This window comes from Xiphophorus hellerii, chromosome 7, assembly GCF_003331165.1.
Source record: "Xiphophorus hellerii strain 12219 chromosome 7, Xiphophorus_hellerii-4.1, whole genome shotgun sequence".
In the NCBI taxonomy this organism is placed as follows: Eukaryota; Metazoa; Chordata; class Actinopteri; order Cyprinodontiformes; family Poeciliidae; genus Xiphophorus; species Xiphophorus hellerii.
Window position 1 is genome coordinate 8966707 of NC_045678.1, and position 21056 is coordinate 8987762.

A 21056-nucleotide genomic window follows, 5' to 3' on the forward strand; every position below is an offset into this window, starting at 1 on the left:
TGCCTCAATGAGGCTTTAATCTGTCTAAGTCTGAGGGGAAGGAGGTGTGCCTCTGCCAGGAAACAAGCCGAGCTCTGGACCAGTGCAAACAAGACAGCCTGGTATGTTGAACTGATGGTTGTTCATTTCAGCATTTTAACTTCAGTTTTCTGACTAATACGCGGCTTTGTTTTGTTTAATTTTCCATGCTGTGACTCCGAGTCCAACTGGATTTACAACTCATTGGTTAAATTGGCATTTTGTTGGCAGCTTTATGCGGCAAACACACATATCATAGTTATGCAACTAAACAAACCAATTCTTGCTTGAACGTGACGACAAATATGTACAAATCGATTACCGTAGAGGTGAGAATGTTTTTATCTGTAGAATATGTTTGAGTCATTCAGAGACAGCGAGGTGATTCTGATTGGTCAGAACAAAATAAACACCTGCTGAGATGAACTACTAAAGCTTTTTACTGAGCTTCTGTGCCATATTCACTCACATTTTAAAACGAGGATCTGTACACAAACCGAAGACATAAATACACTTAAAATAGTCCTGTTTTTTTGTGTGTTTTTTTTTTTTTTTACAGTTTTTACCACACAGAGTTGCAGTTTTCCTCTAAGCTTATTTCCTCTGTCAGCAGAAAACGTTTCCCTTTGTTAATTTCTCAAGGAAACAAGCAATTAGGAAAAGAAACACGACTGTCTGGAGTTGATTGTTCTCTTGTTAATTTCCTTTCTCTTTAGTCAATAAGCTGTTGTGCTTCTGTGAACACTGGATTTTTTTAATTTTTACCTCTTGTAAATAGCTTTTTGTGTCCCTGTTGCGCTGGAACAACACTTCTCGTCGGTAGTTTTGCTCTGTTTTAATTTTACGGAGCCGGCCTAAGTTATAGGCAAGTAAAGACACAGGAACAGAGCTTTTTAACGAACTGCTGTATATTTATGGGCCATTATTTTACTTCCACTGTTGCAACTGCAGAACCCAGGTCCATGTCACTTTATCAGGGCATAAATTAATGTTAGAAAAAAAGCTTTTGTGGGAATGCAGAACTTTTTGGATAGATTTTGAAGTTTTGGGAAAGTCCTAAATATTTCTTTCTGGTTGAATTATTATTATTATTTTTTGCATTATGTTTCTGGCATCTCCTCGTTTAAACTCCTTGATACTGTACATTTTTCTGTAAACTTTAAATGATAGAAATAAAAAATAGTATTGGATGTATGAACATCTTGGATTTAATCTAGCCTCTCTTACAGTGGGGTTACGAGCACAACCCCACTGGACTGTATCATAATCAGATTTTAAGCATGAAAAACAGAATGGGCTGCATTAACAGTCCTTTGGGATACAGTGTTTCTCCAGGCTTTTATTTTTAAAAGGAGTGACTATTGCTAACTTCCTCTGACGTTGAGGTCACTTTAATTCTGTTTCCGCACATAACTGCTGCGAGTTGAACGATGTCTTCTGAACGCCATTTTATTCCCCCCAACCAGAGCTTGTTGTGATACCAGATTACCTGAGTTTACTTTTTACAATTCTAGACTGTGTTGTAAATACCAATGTGGGGAGGCTGTGTTGGAGAACAGCATACAAACTCAGTTCTTTTTTTCTTTGTTCAGTATGCTTTTCTACAGTATTAAAAATGTGTGGGCTAATTAATGTTGCAATATTTCAGTGTTTAGTTCTTTACAGTTACACCTTTCCATAAGATTTGGTGTAACTATCTGAGGAACAAAGAGGAATCACTGTGATGAAAACAGCCAACATAGAAGCTGAAATTCTGTTTTTGTCAGAACATAGTAAGTCCCTGTTTAGGAGCTCAGCAGGGTTCCCCCTCGAAATACTGCACAAATAGGAATCTTAAAATATTAAATGGATGCATAAACGCACAATCAAACGTGAAAATGTAAATTAATTTCAGTGATTCTAGTTATTGTTAGAAATTTTAAAGAAAGTCACCATAAATCATTAAAAATTGGATTGAAAAAGAAAGGTGCCACAGTTTTACTTCTTTTTACTTTTGGCTGTACCCTTCTTACATGGCGCAACGGAGCATCAGTTTTCATCATCAAGCATAACGAGTTCATACATTTTTATTTTAAAAGAAAAAAAAAAGATTGTACGACAGGTAGTTTTACTGGTAGGCATTGGCACGAAGTTGCATCAGTTTAGTGTCCCTGAGTATCCAGTCACCTGCCAAAGCCACTTTACCTGTTATTAGCTCCTAAGCAACCTGCACTATATATTTACACCTGGTTGTATAAGGTTATATAAATTATTTAAATAGGTTTAAGCCACTGTCTGCCGGGTTGTGTCTGAGAGTCCACCACTGAGTGCTCTTTGGACAAAATGAAAGAAGCAAGAGTGAGAAGTGTGTCTTAAAATGGCTTCTCTGCTTTGAAAAACAAAGTAAAAGGCAAATTAAGGATAATTTATGTTGAAACTATTCAGAATGTAAGAGTTGGGATCTGGTGTCACTAAAACTGGGCAAATTAGACATTTGAAGATCAGAGCAAATACGTTTTTTATTCTGTGTTTACACCGCAGCCTGAAGTGACCCAATTCCGATTTTCTTGACGTAATGCGACCTGTATCTGATCTCCTCATGACAGTCTGAACAACACAGGTCGGACCCTTTTCGAATGCGACCCAGGCCAGTTGGATATCCGATACGTATGCGATTCAAATTTGGATGAATGCGACCTGAACGTCATTGATACTCGACAAATGTCACTATTCTGCATCCTGATACGCACAAGCAGGAAGAAAAACAACCATGACGGACTATAATGAGATTAAGTTGCTAACATGCTGGCTCTAGTCGGACAACTTAAAATGTCTAAGCTATGCTCCATGTTTACTACTGGAAATACTGAACATTTCTTCCTTTTATGGCGGTTGGCAAACAGTGAGAACGCTGACGTTATTGCGCCCTCTACTGCACATGCGGGACACTTTCAGGTCGTTTGCCCGTTCACACTGAAGAACACATACAGGTCGCATTTCAGAAGTGTGAATGGCCACGGCAAAAAAATCGGAATTGGGTCACTTCAGGCTGCAGTGTGAACGCAGCCTTAGTTTCTAAGACTTTTTTTTTAGAAATTATCTTCTAACATATAACATAATCTGATGTCTATTCAAATCCCTCCATTCGATTCTTTGAATGACATTTAGTGATGCAGTGCATACAAAGTTTAGTTTATTCATAAAAAAGAATGAAATAACTTTTTTCTTTCTGTTCCTCATTTTTATTGCTCAATCGCCTCGATTCCACAAATTACTAATTAACTTCCTCTTTTACAGGATTGTCTCCTGTTGCTTTGTTTTTGTTTGTTTGCTGTGTCTACCTGCATAAATTCAGAGGATCATGTCCATCACTTTTGTGCTCGTTTCCTTAATTGCTTTTCTTGAATTGCGCGAGTTTTCCCATGGCGACATGAAAGTTCAGGCACTCTAGCCTAAAATTAATTGTCCCGGGCCATCTGCTACACCTGGCAGGTTTGAGAAAACAATCATACTCATTGTTAAACCTTCGAGCAGAATGTCACAGAGGGCCAAACAAGAGCAGAGCTTATAATTAATCAGTTTTTCTCACCTTGACTCGCAGTCATACGCTTCTGCTCTTCTGTTGGAGCTTATGAACTGAAAGTGCCTCTTTTGGCATCATTAAGTCTGCTCACTCTATGCCCCGAAGATCCGTCAGCACTAGAAAGAGAAGATTGACTATGTAAGAAAAAAGCAAGATAACTGTAAATCAGATTTTTTTTTAAAAATCCTGCAGTTATCCTCTAAATAGTAAATGTTAGTTGTACTTGGAGCTTCTGATTCAATTTTAGTATTCAGTCTTCTTAACTTCACACCTTGCATTAATACTTGAATCTGATGAACCTGAAATAAAATTCACCTCTCCTCCTTAGATCTCAATGACTTTTCCACATGTAGATCCTTTAGCTAAAAGGTTTTTTTTTGCAGATAGCTTTTGAAGCAACACGGGTACCAAATTGTACAAAGGCATCAACACATTTAAATACAATTGCACAATGAACAGCTTCCAAAAACACAAGATGCATACTAACCAGAGGCTGTCAACGGCATTGCTCATGGAGCTGTAGTTTCCAACAAGTATTGGTTGTATTCAATCTACTGTTTTCTCCATATGCCTACGCTAATACGTAGAGCTCCAAGACAAAAACCTTTTCTTGGAAAGTTAGTTTTTATTAGTTTAAGCAGATGTTTGCTTTCTGTTGAACTGCGCAGGATAAATTTTACAATATATGTGGAAAAAGTTTTTAAATGATTCACAATGGTCATGTCTTTACATCACCAAAACCTGACATTTTAACATCTGCTTTATAAACAGTGAAAAAAACCCCGTAGACGTTCTATAAAATCCTTGGTGTCTGTGTTACTCCAGCTCGCTCGAAGCTGTAAAGGCATCAGAATAAACATGTGAAAAGGACATAATTTAAGGTTAATACTGTCAGCTTCTTCAGGCGACTCACCAACAAGTGAAGTGAGTGATAATTGTTTCTCTAAAACTGTGTTGTTTGCGGAGGATGCAAATCAGGACTCCTGACTCATGGAGGAACTTGTGTTACATCTTAATGTGCTCGCTGCGATGAAACCGAATCTCTCTTCCTGCCTCCTCCTCCATTTTCTGCTGTAAATCTACCATGATGCAGTTATCACCATGGAAATCGCTCTGAGATGGACCCTCTCTGGACAATGTCAAGAGCCTGAGTGGCTCTTTCTGCAGATTTGATTCTGGGCTTGAATGCTGCAGAGAGCCAGAGGAGATGGGCAACTCCTGAACGCCTACTATGAAATCTGAAGGGTCAGAGTCAAGGTCACCAGTTTTGTCTTGTTAACTGTGAGATTTCAGATGGTGAGATTAATAACAAAAAGTGGTACGTGCAACATCTGACCATGGCAGTAAGATATGATCGCAATCTATATAACCAAAATGATCCTGACCCAAACAGACAAAAAGTTTTGACTGATTCTTCCATTCAAATGCATCACCACTGGTTTGTAGTGCTGTTTAAGAGTCTTGGTGCAGAAGAATCAATATGTTAATTGCCTTAATTAACTTCACATTTGCAAGTGTTGATATGAGTCCTTACTGGTGAGGCTTACAGACATGCACACCCGATGATTCCTCCACCATTACAATGCAAAATTATACCGATCACCGCAAAGGTTTGCATATCCTTAAACCTTTCCACCAAGTTACCTCCCCAAACTTTAGTGTATTTTATTGGAATTGTATGTAAGTCCAAACTATCCCAGATTGACATTGAATCAGTATCTGAATGTGTTTACAAGTAAAAATCTTAAACGTGTGCGTGATTTAAAATCCAGAACTAGAAATTTTCTTAAGAAGTCACTTTTTAAGTAAATAGAATCCACCTGTGTGGAATTTAAACTCATTATGAATTCAGCTCTTCTGTGAAGGCCCCTCGGTTACAGCATCATGAAGACGAAGGAATACACCAGACAGGTCGGGAATAAAGTTGTGGAGAGGTCCGAAGCAGGACTGGGTTACAAGCCAATACCTCATGGAGCACATTTCGATCTACGATCTGAAAATCTGAAGAATATGGCACAGCTGTAAACCTACCAAGACATGGCTGTTCACTTATATTGACAGATCAGAAAAAGAGAATAATCAGAGAAGTACTCTATGGTAACTTTGGCCAAACCGCAGAGATCAACAGCTCAGGTGGGAGAATCTGTTGACCGGAGTTGACATTAGTTGTGGATTTCAGAGATTTCACCTGAAGGAAGAATCAGAAGAAGAAAGCCGAGTCCTGTTGGCAATTTCCCATACGTCATGTGGACAACACAGCAAATATGTGAAAGAAGGTGCTTTGGTCACATAAGACCAACGAACAAAGTGCAACGCTAACGAACCCTTCACATCATCCTGAGCTTTGGTGATGATCCAGCATGGGCGCATCAAAAATACAATGAAGATCCTGATCCGAAGGTGAAGAAATTTGGAAAACTTCATTTGCAAGACTTTGCGTATGCCAGAAGCACAGAAAATGTTCTAGTATCCCCTTTAGCGCTTGTGATCTTAAAGATAACTCTCTAAACAAATTTCCATGAAGTTAGCTTTAAAACCTTTGTTGACAACCTTTTTTAAAAAAAACGTGTTCATGCTATTAGCATATGTTAACGTCAGCCCCGTGAACAGGGTCGCTGTTTTCTTCTGTTAAAGCAGGGAAGGCAAACCTAAGTGCTCGCATAGATCAAAGATGCACATGTTGAAGAGGCTTTTTAGTCCTCATCATTTGCAACAGAACAATAGCGACAATGCTAATGTAAAATTAAATAGTTCAATGGGAATTGACCTTCCTCCTTTGCTTTTTATTTGACTTCATGTGCCTCCTAAGACTGAGAAAATACCTGTATCTGATTGGTTCGGCGCATGTCTGGCACCTCTTTAGTTCCTCTTTACAGGGACAATCTCCGTGCTTCTCTAAATCTCTGCAGAAAGCTTTTTAAATGGCGGTAGCCATAGCAACAGTGCGCCGCCATCACTTCGGCTATCCTCCACATACTCCTTATTTTAAGTTCTGAGTGGAATATTTGCCCTGATTTTATTGGTTCTGCTCCTTTTTATAGTCTTCTGTAATAAAGTATTATTGAATTAAATTAAAGTCTATTAATGGCTCCCTATGAGATAATAGAGTTGGGAGCGAGGGCCGAAACATCTGCGAGCATGTTCGCAGTAGCTCAGAGAGGAACAGAGATAGAGACAGAGATTGAAAGAGAGAGCAGAGAATGAGAAGGAAATAAGGTCCACTGCTTCCCAGAATAGAAAGAGAAAATCCATTTATTCTGAGAGGCCTGCAGGGCTGGAGGTAGCAGGAGTCCACTGTTGAAGACACACACACACACACCGACACATACACCTCTCATCCCTCTGGAGAAAATGAATTCTTTCCCTACTTTTACCCTCTCTCTTTTTTCCCCCGCCTTTTTTCCCTCCGTCAGCAACAGCCCCCGTGATTTTAACCTGGGCACGCACATCCCATCGGACACGCACAGACTTACACAGAGTCGCTCACCTGGTCACCCGCCTAAGGTGTTGTGATGCTGCCTCTCCCGCTCTGCCCGGCCGACAGAGGATACGAAGCCATTTATAATCCTGCAGAGAGGTGGACACCAGGGAAAAGGGAACAGGAGACGTGCGGCGGGGGCAGGGGGAAGCAAAGGTGCAGAGGAAAGGATGAAAGGGGTGTTGATAAGTGAGGAAACAGGAAGGAGGGGGAAGCGAGGAAAAAAAAGTTTGAAAGAGAGAATGAAGAGCGAGAAAAATGAACCCAAAATGGTTGAAAACTGACAAGGAGAAGATAGACAGAAGAAAGAGAGCGTGAGAGGAAGAGGCTTCAGAGAACAATAACAATCAGATAAAAATGGAGGACAGTGGAGCACTTACAAGATAAGGTGAATCAATTGAAACTACAGAGAAAAGCAGATGATTGAGTAAAACAAGTCTCAAGTGGAATGAGATCACCAGGGAAGATGAGAAGAAACTGATGAAATGGAGTTTGTTGATAAATTTGAATCTGGGAATGGCCTTACACCTGGTTTTATCTGTACTGGTTCTGATTTTGTGGATGGAAATTTGTAGGTATTTGTTGCGGTAATAAAACATTTAAAGGAATTAAAACATTTAAATCAATATCTTCTCTGTTGGATGTCTACGCTGACTTCAACAAAAATCCAAAAGAACATTTTGAGAAGACAGCAGAAGAGAAAAGAGAAATTTCTATCTAAACTGAGGTCACAGTTGACCTGTACTCCAATGTTCCAGTCATCCTAATTGATTGATAAAAAATGTTGTTGAAAAGACGGACACAGTTCATAAAATAAAATTTAAAAAAAGACGTTATTGAACAAAAAAAATACTTTGGAATATAAAAATTGATTTGTTGGATACAAAAACAGTAAGATTATTGAGTCTATATAGATTTGATCAAAATGTAGAACAGAAAGTAATCTGTGTAATTAGAAAACAGTAGCATGCTAAGGTCTCATCCTTGTGGTACCCCACAATCCATTAATCTATTTGTATGATTTGTTCTTTAAATCGCCATTTATATTATTTTTAGGTCTCAGGAAATGACTGAGGGATGAAGAGACTGATGTCTGGTTCTTTAGGTTCTGACGGGTCTGCGGTTCCTCTCCTGACCCATTCTGTCTGATATCAAACAACCCACTGTGCGCCACTGAATATCGCCGACACATTTTTTAATGCCCCTATTAAACTTCGCTCTGGTTGTTTAGCCTGGAATGTGTGTCTTCCTACTACCGTCTGTGTTTTTGCCAGAGGTTTTGCTTCTAAGGACGGTGTTTTATCGGGTGGACATTTTAAAAAGACGCGGGTTGATAGCAGCTCACCGCGCCTGCGTAGCAACCGTCTCTAGGTAACCATGACAACAGCGTCAGTTCGTGGGGAGGCGAGGAGGAGGTTCGCATTTAGGTCCCGAAACGACAATTTAGCTGACCCTAATATTTCCTCTGTTTTGTTTTGGTCGTTATTATTACACTTATTGTCGAGATGTGTGTGATAGGTGTGTCTATCAGACATTTATAGCAATACGGAATAAATCGCTTCCCGTATTGGACAATAACAACCGCCTATCATTGTAGGCTAGCTTAAGCTAACCTGAATATTTACAACTCTCTTGTTGATACACTGACATTACTTACCTTCTGTCTTTCAACCACTTTGAAAAGCTTTTCTTCGTCTCTCCAACATCTTTATTCCTCCCCCTCTTCCGTTTTCTGTTTTGTGCCCTGGTGTTTTTTCTGCCGCCCCATCTTTAGCTCCCTGTAGTCGAGTGCATTACTACAATTCAAATTTAAAAGAAAAAAAAAAAAAACGCGCCTCAGCTCATTCTCGAAGGGCCGCTGCTCAAGCTACATGGGAGGGCAGAGCGGCTGGCAGGAGGGGAGGGGCGCCTGATCAGTGCTGTTCCTCTGTTATTGATCATTTCATACACAAACAGCTGTTAAGTACATAAAATGCTGACTAGAAAAAAAAATTCCCCACATCGTTTTTGCTCCCCGTCTAGTGCAGCGCCCCCTATGCGTTGCATACACTGCATACCCGCTTTTTGAGCCACTGGTTGTGACAGACCTATGCAATAGTAAACATTGAGACTTTTCTTTAACAACAAAGGTTTTTCTTCAGTGTTAACGATGGTCAGTGATGTCGGAAATGATTTCACTGGACTTATTTCGAGCAGTTCTTAAAGATAGGCAACAAGATTCTATGAAACAGTGTCATTGTTTTTAAATTGTTTTTATTGTTTTATACTTGTGCATATGAATTAATTGTTTTTATCTTGTAACCAGGTTGCTATGTATTGCAAATTCTTGCTCAGGTCCGTCTTGAAAATGAGATCTACAGTACAGACCAAAAGTTTGGACACAACTGTGTGTCCAAACTTTTGGTCTGTACTCAAAACAGACCAAAAGTTTGGACACACTTTCTCATTGAATTCAATGAGAAAGTGTGTCCAAACTTTTGGTCTGTACTGTAGATCTCAACGGGGTTTACCTGATTAAATAAAGGAATATGAAAAACAGCGTCTTGCAGTGGACTGTTGGGATATTTTAGTTTTTTCCGTTGTGGTTGTGTTTGTACTCCAGATTTGACCGTAGGTCTTTTATTTTGTTGTGAAATAATAAAGTGCAGGTTTTTTTGTATTTTATGTATATTTATGTATATTTAATTACAAATTGGTCACTTATTTCATAACAGCGTACTGTACTATGTTTTTGCCTTGTGAAGGACTTTGAACTGTCTTGTTGCTGAAATGATCTTTACTAATAAACTTCATTTATTTGTGTAGATAAAAAGCTAAACTTAAATCAGTGGAAATATGCAAAGAGGTCAAACAAGATTAAGATTAAAACTCGCTGTAAAAAAACAACAACAAAAAAACACCTGTTTTCAGTTAATGCTAACGTCAGGTGACTGAGGAGAAACCAGGCCAGAACATTTCCTCCTTTCGGGATCGGTTCCAACTGCATCAGATGGACCTGCATTGATTAGATCTTTGAATGAAAAACAGTTCTGTTTTTTTTTTTAAATTAAATCAGGCAGTATTGTTTAGCCAAGCTCAATGGAATAAATCCTTAACCACTGCACATTTTTATTACAGGTGGTGCTGGCACAGGAAAAAATCATTTAATCAGGGCAATTGAATATGAATCAAAACGTTTATTGTCGACTGTGAGTCGATAGTTGCTTATCAGAAGTGTTGTTTTTAGGTAAAGGAGCACATGTTGTGTAAAAATGTGATGGCTGATATCTGTTATGTTCTGGGGTTCTCTGGTTCTCTTGGTGGGGTTTTCCTGTGCGCCTTTTCCACCTCTTACCACCAGATGGCGACAGGTTCCGGTTGGAGTGCGGTGGTGTCATCATCATCCTCAGCTGTCATCGATTACCCTCATCAGCGGACCATACTTTAGGAGTTGACCGCCAGTCCAGCGTCGCCTGAGTGTTTGCCAGTCAAGGTACCTCTGAGCCCCCTTGAGCCTTGTCTCTGTGTTCCTCGTTACCTTGAGCCTTCCAGTGATCCTCTTTGTGTTTCTCTGTTGCCTTCAGGTGATCCCTTTGACACTCTGGACCCGCTGACTAGATCCTGGCAGTTTTCCTGGTTTCAGAACCTCCCTCGTGACGCCGTGGAAAATACCCACTGGTTGCCCGAGTTCCCAGACTCACCTCTCCGTTGTTTTGCAAGTATCTCCTGGATCCCACGGCTGGCGGTCGAACCACTCCTCTGTGTCTCCGTTGCACCCGAGCCTACCTGTCCGTTCTCCGCCGCACTCCTCCATTGTTCCTGGACCCACTAAGAGACCGAGACCCTGGACATAATCATAATCTATAATGAGACATAGAAAGTCTGATGCAGCTCTGACTTTGTATGTGGAAGTTATTGCACCTTGATGTTTTATGGCAAATAGTCAGACTTTGACACTAAGCCACGCCCACATGAAAAATCCTGTGATAGCTGTTTGACCTTCAGTGCCTCAAGGTTATGCTGAGTGATTCTGAAGTCCGTATCTCAAAAGCTGATAACGAGTTCGATCAGATGAGACGTCTATAAAAAAGAGGAAATGGCGGCTTTGATCCAAAATGACCGTCTTCCTGTTGAGTTTGGACCATGGCTCCACGAGACTTTTTTGTAGGTCCTGACCAGATACACATGTGTACCAAGTTTCATAAGTCTGGGTTGAAGCATGGCTTGGAGCTGATGTTTTAAAAACTTCTAGGGGGCGCTGTAGATAAATTAGGCCACGCCCACCAAGGATTCTTATGGATTCCTGTCTGGGGCTGGATAAGGATCCATCCCAGTAAGTTTGGTGCAACTCAGCTCAAAACTGTGGAATTTAGAGCCAAACATATGGCAGCGGCGTGACCTGTCACTTCGCTGCATCGCCATGGCCACGCCCTCCATTGAAAACTCTTAGCACTTTAAAGCAAGTGAGCCCAATTGTTATCTGTCATCCAACACAAAATCATCTTGATTATGTCAAGAGAGCCAGAGATAGCGCTTTCCAAGAAAAAAAAAGGCACTTCCTGTTCTGAGGGGGCGGGGCTTAGATGACGTAAGACTATGACGATATAGGATCATCAGGCATCCAACCAGGATCACTCTTGCCAAGTTTGGTGCAGCTCGGTCGAAACATGTGGAATCTAGAGCCAAACATATGGCAATGGTGTTACAGGTCACTTCGCCACGCCGCCACGCCCACCTACTCCATCGAAACCAGTCAGGGTTGGAATACACAACCACTTATACCACAGTAGGTACGGAAAACCACAAACGCAAAAATTCAATCATGTAGAAATCTACTGTTAATGTCTTCATGTTAAATAAAAAATATTACTTAGTATTTAAGTATTTAGTCATTATTTCAGCTTGACTCATTCAGAACTGTTCTGATCGTTTCCATAGCAACGATCAGAAGCAAGACCTTGCCCCAGAAGTCCAGTGAGCTCACTGATGAGGTCATAGATGACATCATGTACATCACAATAGATCAAAGAAGTTCTAAAGATTTAATGTGTTGTGCTCCAACATTGAGCCCAAACAGTTTTCAGAGACCAGAAGCCAACAACCAAAATGAAGATCAGTGATCGTTTTAGAACATTTTTGGATAACTTTCATTTTCACCCAAAGGCAATTGTGGAGAGGGAGGACCCACTAAGCCCCATAAAGATGACGAAGAACATGAGACGCTTTGAACGAGACTTCAGACCTGTGGCACACTTTTTTAAAAACCTGTCTGCTTTATCCAGCTGGCACTCTGTGCGCATGACTGCCTGTTTTTTCTGTCTGTACATGTGCACAGTGTGGTTTAGCTGGACATTTTCCTCCATCGTGCTCCTTGTGATTCTCCAACTTTCCATAAATTATCTAATTTCCAAAGGCTGGAGGATCACGAGGAGCATCATACCCGACATGTGTGAGCCAGGGGAACATCTGAAAGGCACAGGTGTCTTACAGATGGTCCACTTGGCTTTCGATTCTGCTCAGAAAACCCAGGAGCTTTTTGGAAACATGGCCGACACGCTTGAGAAGATCAAAAATCTGTGCATTTGGGTCCGGCCAGAGCCCACTGTAAAGATCTACGTGGGACTTTGGCTGGTTTTGATCTTCTCATGCGTGTTGCCATGCCAGCTGCTGGGTCTTATCCTAGGTGTTTCTGTAGGGATCAAGTTTTTCATCATTGACTTGATCTTTGAAAGGTTCCCGAAGCTGCGGCAGCGGTTTAACACCCCCTACAACTTCTGGGCTAATTTACCCACCGACCTGCAGCTGAGGGAGCCCAGAAACACCTGGTGGAGCAGATGGATTGCCACGGCAAGGGCCCGATGGAGCACGGCCCGAAGGAGCATTTCTAATGCTCTTCTCGGTGCCAGAGAGAGGCGTTTTTTCCCTCAACGCTGGAGGAAACGCTCTCGTTTCATTGGGACCTTGCAAAAGTGGCGATGTCGGGTAAGGAGAAGATAGCAGACCAAAGTGTGTCCCAGGTCTGTCAGGACGATGGCAGCAACTGGTTTTGGAAAGGCGTTTCAACTGCAAGGAACAACCGGCGGATGTCTGTGGGAAAAGGTAAGAAATGAAGTCACACCTGACGTTACGGTTTCTCCAGCCCCTCCTCTTCAACATGATCAAGGAGCTTTTGGAGAGGAGCTAAAAATAACGAATTCGGAAGATAAAAAAATCCCAGAACAGATCATTATTGACCATTTGAGGCTGGAGAAATCTGACTGGGACTGAACATGTATCTTGATGTGTTCAGTTAAATGAAATTATGGGATTGAAAGGTAAAAAGATTTGACAGGTTTCCTGTTTGCAGGTTTCTCTCCGGGTGCTCCGGCTTCCTGCCACAGTCTGAAATCTAGACTGTTTAGTTAATTGGCCTCTAAATTGTGCTTAGGTGTGATTAAAACATTTCTTTTCTTTGAATAAGACATTTGCCTGGGTCTGAATTCCTGCCAGGATTCTTCTGTCTTTATGGGGTTTGCATTTTTTCCAAGTGCATTAGTGGGTTCTCTCCGGCTTCCTCCCAGAGTCCAAAAAAATGACTGTTGGTTTATTTGGCTTGTCTAGTTGACCTTTGCCCCCTCTCTTCAAAAAGTAGTTTTCTGTTTGCAGGTTTCTCTCCGGGTACTCCGGCTTCCTGCCACAGTCTAAAATCACGACTTTAGTTAATTGGTCTCTATATTCTGCTAAGGTGTGATTAAAACATTTCTTTAATTTTCTAAAATGTGGATTGCCACAGCAAGATGGCTGCCCCTTGCTGTGGTAATCCATCTGCTCAGGAAGGTGTTTCTGGGATCCCTAAGCTGCAGGTCGGTGGGTAAATTAGCCCAGAAGGTATAGGGGGCGTCAAACCGCTGCCGCAGCTTCGGGAACCCAGCCTTGGCTCTTATGTCTTCATGGGGATTGAATGTTCTCCAAGTGGGGCCAAAACTATCCATCCATCCAGCAAGGTGGCAACGTTGATGGCGCAGGAGGCGTATCCCTGAAGGCCGGTCCGGCGGACAATGTTGGCGCAGGGGCCGGACCACCTGGAGGCGACGAGGGAGCTCTGGGACCACCTGGAGGCGTCGAGGGAGCTCTGGGACCACCTGGAGGCGTCGAGGGAGCCCTGGGACCACCTGGAGGCGTCGAGGGAGCCCTGGGACCACCTGGAGGCGTCGAGGGAGCCCTGGGACCACCTGGAGTCATCGAGGGAGCCCTGGGACCACCTGGAGGCGACGAGGGAGCTCTGGGACCACCTGGAGGCGACGGGGGAGCCCTGGGACCACCTGGAGGTGTTGAGGGAGCCCTGGGACCACCTGGAGGCGTCGAGGGAGCCCTGGGACCACCTGGAGTCGTCGAGGGAGAATCGGAGGGAGCACCAGGAGGCGGAAAATCGGAAGGCCTTCCATTGAGGAAGCTGAGCCTGGGGACTCTGGGTTGGGCTCTTCAATTTCTGGGGACGAGGTCGCCGAGGTGGTTAAAAAGCTCCTCGGTGTCAGGGCCCCGGGGGTGGATGAGATTCGTCCGGAGTTCCTTAAGGCTCTGAATGTTGTAGGGTCGTGTTGGCTGACGCGACTCTGCAATATTGCATGGACATCGGGGGCAGGTCCCCTGGATTGGCAGATTGGGGTGGTGGTCCCCCTGTTCAAAAAGGGGGATCGGAGGGTGTGCTCCAATTACAGGAGTGTCACACTCTTAAACCTCCCTGGCAAGGTCTATTCAGGGGTCTTGGAGAGGAGGGTGGAGGCTCTCGCTGAAGCGGTTTGCAGCCGAGTGTGAAGCGGCCCGGATGAGGATCAGTGCCTCCAAATCCGAGTCCATGGTCTTCAGCCAGAAAAGGGTAGAGTGCCTTCTCCGGGTCGGGGGTGGAGGGGTGGGAGTAGGAGGTGTCCTGCCCCAAGTGGAGGAGTTCAAGTATCTCGAGATCTTGTTCACGATTGAGGGAGAAGAAGGGAGCTGGAGATCGACAAGCGGATTGGGGCAACGTCTGCCGTCAAGTGGGCGCTGTACCGGTCTGTCGTGGTGAAGAGAGAGCTGAGTCAAAAAGCAAAGCTCTCGATTTACCGGTCGATCTACGTTCCCACCCTCATCTATGGTCATGAGCTTTGGGTCATGACCGATAGAACGAGATCACAGATACAAGCGGCCGAAATGGGTTTTCTCCGTAGGTTGTCTGGGCTCTCCCTTAGAGATAGGGTGAGAAGCTCAGTCATCCGGGAGGGACTCAGAGTAGAGCCGCTGCTCCTTCACATTGAGAGGAGCCAATTGAGGTGGCTCGGGCATCTGGTCAGGATGCCTCCTGGACACCTCCCTGGTGAGGTGTTCCGGGCTCGTCCCACCGGGAGGAGGCCCCGGGGAAGACACAGGACACGCTGGAGGGACTATGTCTCTCGGCTGGCCTGGGAACGCCTTGGGATTCCCCTGGAAGAGCTGGAACAAGTAGCTGTGGAGAGGGAAGTCTGTGCCTCCCTTTTTAAGATCCTACCTCCAACCCAACCATGGGCGGGTGGATGGATGGATGGATGGATGGATGGATGGATGGATGGAGTAAAAATGTAGTGATAGTAAAAAATAGGTAGTAAATTCAAGTCTAGGATTCATGTATAAAGCCTGTTTTATGGCACATTTCAGCAACAAGGCAGTTCTTGGTGCTTTACATCACAAGTCATAGAAATAAACAACAAAGATATTTATCATTTTTAATCTGTTCTTCGGGTTCAAAATGTTTTCTATCCGTTTATCTTCACAATTTCATGGAACTTCTGTAGAAATGTGATTATAAATGCTAACATTTGCATTAGCTGCTACATGTTTAGCATTGAGGCTATTTTAGGCTAGCATAGCTTTCTGACAGGCTAACTGCTTTTAGCACAACTTGAACACACTGGTCTCTCCCAGCATCCAATCAGATCGTGGCGCCGCAGGCCCAGGTAGAGCAGCCTGCGCCCCTCCTCACTCCTCCTCTTCCTCACTCACACATTGATCAGATTTTCTCATTTAATCTGGTGATAAAATAATTTAAACCGGAAGAATCAAATTCACATTTATTATCATTGATTATTATTATTGTTATTATTATTATTATTATTATTATTATTATTACTAGTATTGTTTGTTTTGATCGGCGCTTTTCTCCACCAGGTGGCTTCAGAATGATTAAGATGTAATAATTTAGATTTTTTTGCATTTTTTTATCTGACATATTAATAAAAATCTGGATGTTTTCAGGTTTATTCCAGTCAGGTGATTTACCTGCTGGGTAAACAGAAACAAAATCCGGAACTGCCTGCTGGGACGAGTTTAATGTTCACTGCAGTCCAATCTTGTTAGAATAAATGTTTTTATTAACCATAAATTTGTTGATTTATTACTCAATTGATTGATTGATTGTAAATCAGGATTTTCTGTCTGACTGATGGATGTTTCATCATTTTGGTGTTTCAATGTTGGTGGTTCTGTTGCTCTGGGTCAGGGCCGTGCAGAGACCTATGGAGGGGCCGGGGCTCAGATTTAAAAAAGGGGCACATTGAACAAAAACACCGTACAACAACACAGCAACAACCCATATTAATCAAGAATCTAATTGGTTCCTACTGTATCATTGCCATCATGTGGGGACAATGCAAAGCAAATCTAGTCTATATTTTCCCCAACAGGTATAAAGTTTCTGTTTCTGCTGCTGACAGTCCTGGAGATCTGAGCTGATCTGAGACTGTAGCTGTTAAACAGACCAGAGGAGAGAAGGTCAAAGGTTATGAAGTTATGAAATAAGAAAATTTGCTGCCATTTTACTAATTAAGCCCTAATAATATCTATTTAACCTCTAGAACAACCTGGCTGCAGACTGATTTATAGATCAAAAAGCTCAAAGGGGTTAACTCTATATAATAGTTTGATGTTAAACTTCTAGATCTAGAATTATAAGTCTGGGATATCAAGGCAAAGAAAACTCAGTAGCTGCTGGTAGGGGCCATTCAGGGGCCTCCAGACATTCAGGGGCCCCTAGAAATGGTTTAATTGTAACACAGACTGTAGATCTAAACCTGTAGCATCATTTATAGAGAATGACAATGTTATTACATTTTATTTAATGCATTCAGCTGAGAAAAATAAATAGTACATTTAGGATTTAATTAGGACGTTTACTTTGTAAAGGTTTAAAGAATCATCTTGATAGTTTGATTGTTGCGTTAAACCTGGTCTCCCTCTCACAGATTCACCTGATCAATATTTAACAGGTCAAAAGATGTAATTGGAAATATACAAATCTTTTATTTCATCTCAGTTGATTACGGGTTGAATTAAGTTATTTCCTTTAATCCACATTGTTGAGAAGGTCATTTACCAACTTTACAATTGCTCTCTCTGTGGTATAAACGACCAGCCTTGACATTTTAGATACAAGCCTTAAGAAAGGTGTCAGGTCTTCCTCTCTGCATCTTTCTTCCCCCTCTTCTTTTCTCACTTTTATTGCCTTTCTTCTCCCGAGCTTTCTCCAATCCAAATGTCATTCTGTCCCCACCGACCTGTTTCTTTCTCTAATCCACTGACCTTCAAACCCCTGTCTGCACGTTCCCTTCAGAGTTCAGAAGGCCCACTGAATATCACCCCCAACCACTTAGATTATACTTAACCTCCAACATGAACTCTGAAAAGTCACATTTATGTCAACGTCAGTATTTCAAACGGAGAAATCAAAGCAAACACCTATGGGCTCTATTCAGTGATACTGTAAACACGTTACAGCTCACCACATCCACTCAAAGGCCAGTTTCAGTCGACTACATCCCCTTCGGCTGCAGCTTAAAGCTGTTCATTTATCTGTTTAAGTTGCTCTCTGTTCTTCCTTCCAATTTCCAAAAACCGACCTTTGTCTTGGTATATAAACTGAACCTTAAAGCTGCAGTATGTAACTTTGATAAAAAAAAAAAAAAGCTTTTATACTGTAGACCTACTGCCATCTGCAGAAATACACCGCTCTGTCAGAAACAACCAATCGCGGTTAAGAGGAGGGTCTTGGCGTTGTCAATCAACCTACCTGTACGTGCTGCTCACAGCTTCCCCTTTGCTCTCTACTAGGCTACAGCGGATTAGCAGTATTCCTGTAATAAGTTGTTTCTCTATAATTAGCACATTGAGTAGCACGTACACGAGCCTGACTGACAGCGCTAAGACCCACCTCCTGGTTTGATTTGGTTGTTCCTGGCAGAACAGTGTTTTTTCTGCAGATGGCAATATGACTACAGGGAAAGGGTGGAGGAGTTAGTATTTCCTCATACATAATGACAGTTTTAATTGAATTGAAAGGATTTAAAATGTAAGAAGGAAGACTGACATTCTTACCGGAGACATCAACTTTTTTGCAAGCATATCACTATAAAACTTTAATTTCAGACAACAGCTAAACTTGTCTAAGTTAAGTAAATATCTATTCCAGGTATGGGCCAATCACAAGACAATTATCTCTGTCTTAAGCAGGTCCATAACACGAAACCTTTCTAATGATTTCAGAAATGTTATTTATTTATTTATTTATTTATTTTTTGGTATTTTTTACACACCTCCACTTAAGCACGGGATAGTTTGCATTTGCTCGTTTCTGAACTGAACACTGTGGGTGTTCTCTTCCTTTTGTCAGTGAAAACTTTTACCATTAAACTTTGATCCTGTGCTGAAGAGTACGAACAAATTGTAACGCATATTAAAATAAAAACCTGTCAAAAAGAAATGCATTCTTCCTCTTGTTCCTGGTAGGGATGTACCAATCCAATCCCAAGTCAACCTGGGACCCATGCTCAGTTTGAGGGACCAGTATCGGCCTCTTTGACCGCACTCAAACACTGATACCTACCGTTTCCTTATGTCTACTATTTTACTTCACCTCCACCTACGAAAGCTGCCGTTGGCGACTGATGAAACATTATCCACTTCTCACAGCGACAGTCTAATTTCACTTTGAGTGAATTTGTTTACCGCCTGCTGAAGCTGAAGCAGACAGGACCAAAAATCCTGTCTCTTTGTTTCTCCTGTGATGAAAACAATGTCACCTCCTGGGCCATCAACCTTTTCTTAAGTGGTTTCTTGTTTATTGTAATTTGTAGTCCTGTCACTCCATATTGGATATGCTTTCTCGGGTGAAAGATCACATTAAGACACGACGGATATTAGCTGGTGTATTAAGGTGTTGCAGTGCCTTGCAAAAGTATTAGCTTCTCTTGAATGTTTTCACATTTTGCAAGTTTTAACACACTTTTCAGCACACAAAAAAACTGTGAATAATATGTGAAGTATAGGAGAAAAATGGCTATGTAGTTTTCGTTTTCTCTCTTACAAAAGAAAATCCTAAAAATTGTGGCTTCCTTTTGTATTCATCCCCTTTCACTCTGATGCACCAAAATTAAATCTGGTGCCAGTAGCTATGTCAATGAGAAAAGTGCATCCAGCTTTGTGTGATTTAATAGGTTTGTTAAATTATCTTGAACACCATCATGCTGTGGGCATGCTTGTCTTCAAGAGGAGCAGTGTAACGGGTTAAACAATTGTGCATTATTACACTTTGTGTTTGTCCATCCAATAAAATACAATAAAATTATGACAGCAATGTGACAAAACACAAAAAGTTTTCAGAGGTATAAAGATATTTCCAAACCTGAGGATTCAGTACTTTAATGTTCACACTGAGCTGTTTCAGGGAAGCAGTGGGTCTAACAATGTCTTTGTCCCATATTAATGCTAAATGACTCATAAGAATCTAAGTCAAGGCACATTGTTTTTTTTTCTAAAGAAGAGCGAGTTTAATAAATTAGGATTATGATAACCTGTTAAAGCCTTTACCTCTCCTTTTTGTATTTTACTGTCGAACCAGAGTGCTGATGTTACAATTTCCAGTGGGGCTAATAGTGATATATCCTTTAAATAGTCATCATCTTAAACTTGCATGCACGATTAGACACTGCATGTGAATTCCTCCAGGGAGAGAGAGAGAGAAAAAATTGTTTCATGACTTCAGTGGTATGAGGTAATATGAGATGGTGCATGTTAAATTATTAACCATAAAATACAGAAAAGACTTAGTTTGGATTAGCAGGAGAGAGACAGTCTATTGTAGGACCACTATATCCCAGACCTACTGACACATTGGAGACAGGGAGGAATTGGGTCAGGGCTTAAATGTATAAGGTAATAGATGGATACAGCAGAGATTTATGTGTGACTCCCTCTCTCCAGAGAGAAATAGAGAGGAAGAGACCGACTGAGAGAGGAGGAGAGAGATGGGCGCTTGGTGCTGGGTCTAAATCAGACTGTCAGTTGGTGCTAAATTTTTCCTAAGGCGACAGAGGGAAGAAGAGGGATAGAGGGTAAAGAAAGCAGAGCAAAGGAGAGAGAACTGGGACATGAAGAGAGAGTGGATGGATTGTGAAGGTAGCGTAGAGACTGGAGGAAAGAGCAGAACGGGGAGTTTCACAGGGCAGACCCAGCCCAGATCAGGAGGCATTTAGGAAATGCAGCTTGGCTTGTGCCAGAAACAAAGTTATTTCAGGGCACCTGGTCTCAAGAAGAAAAAAGACGAGTCCACGTCTGGGGTGGGTGGAGTAGTTATCTTGCAGGTGGAATTGGTTTGAATGAATGGACTTTATTAGCCCCAGAGGGAAATTCACAATTCCAGCTTCCTCTTCAAGCTTGATGATGTGCTTCTGTGCAAGACATTTATTGTGAGAAGGCTTGATTTAGGCCTACACTGCCTACATCAGTGTAGACACTTGTGTGTGGCGCTAGCTGAATGTGGGGCTGGTGTGTAGTGTCAAGTTAGACAAACACAAGAGAAATGGAAAACATTCATCCATTGTCTTTACCTTCTTATCCTTCCAGGGTCACTGAACGAAAAGCGGGGTACACCCCAGTGCAGGGGAAAAGAAACCTTTGACACAAAATGTTGATAATTTATTTCCGAGATTTGTTACCAGTGAAGTAGTCTCAGGTTCATCTATTCATCCAACCAGCCAG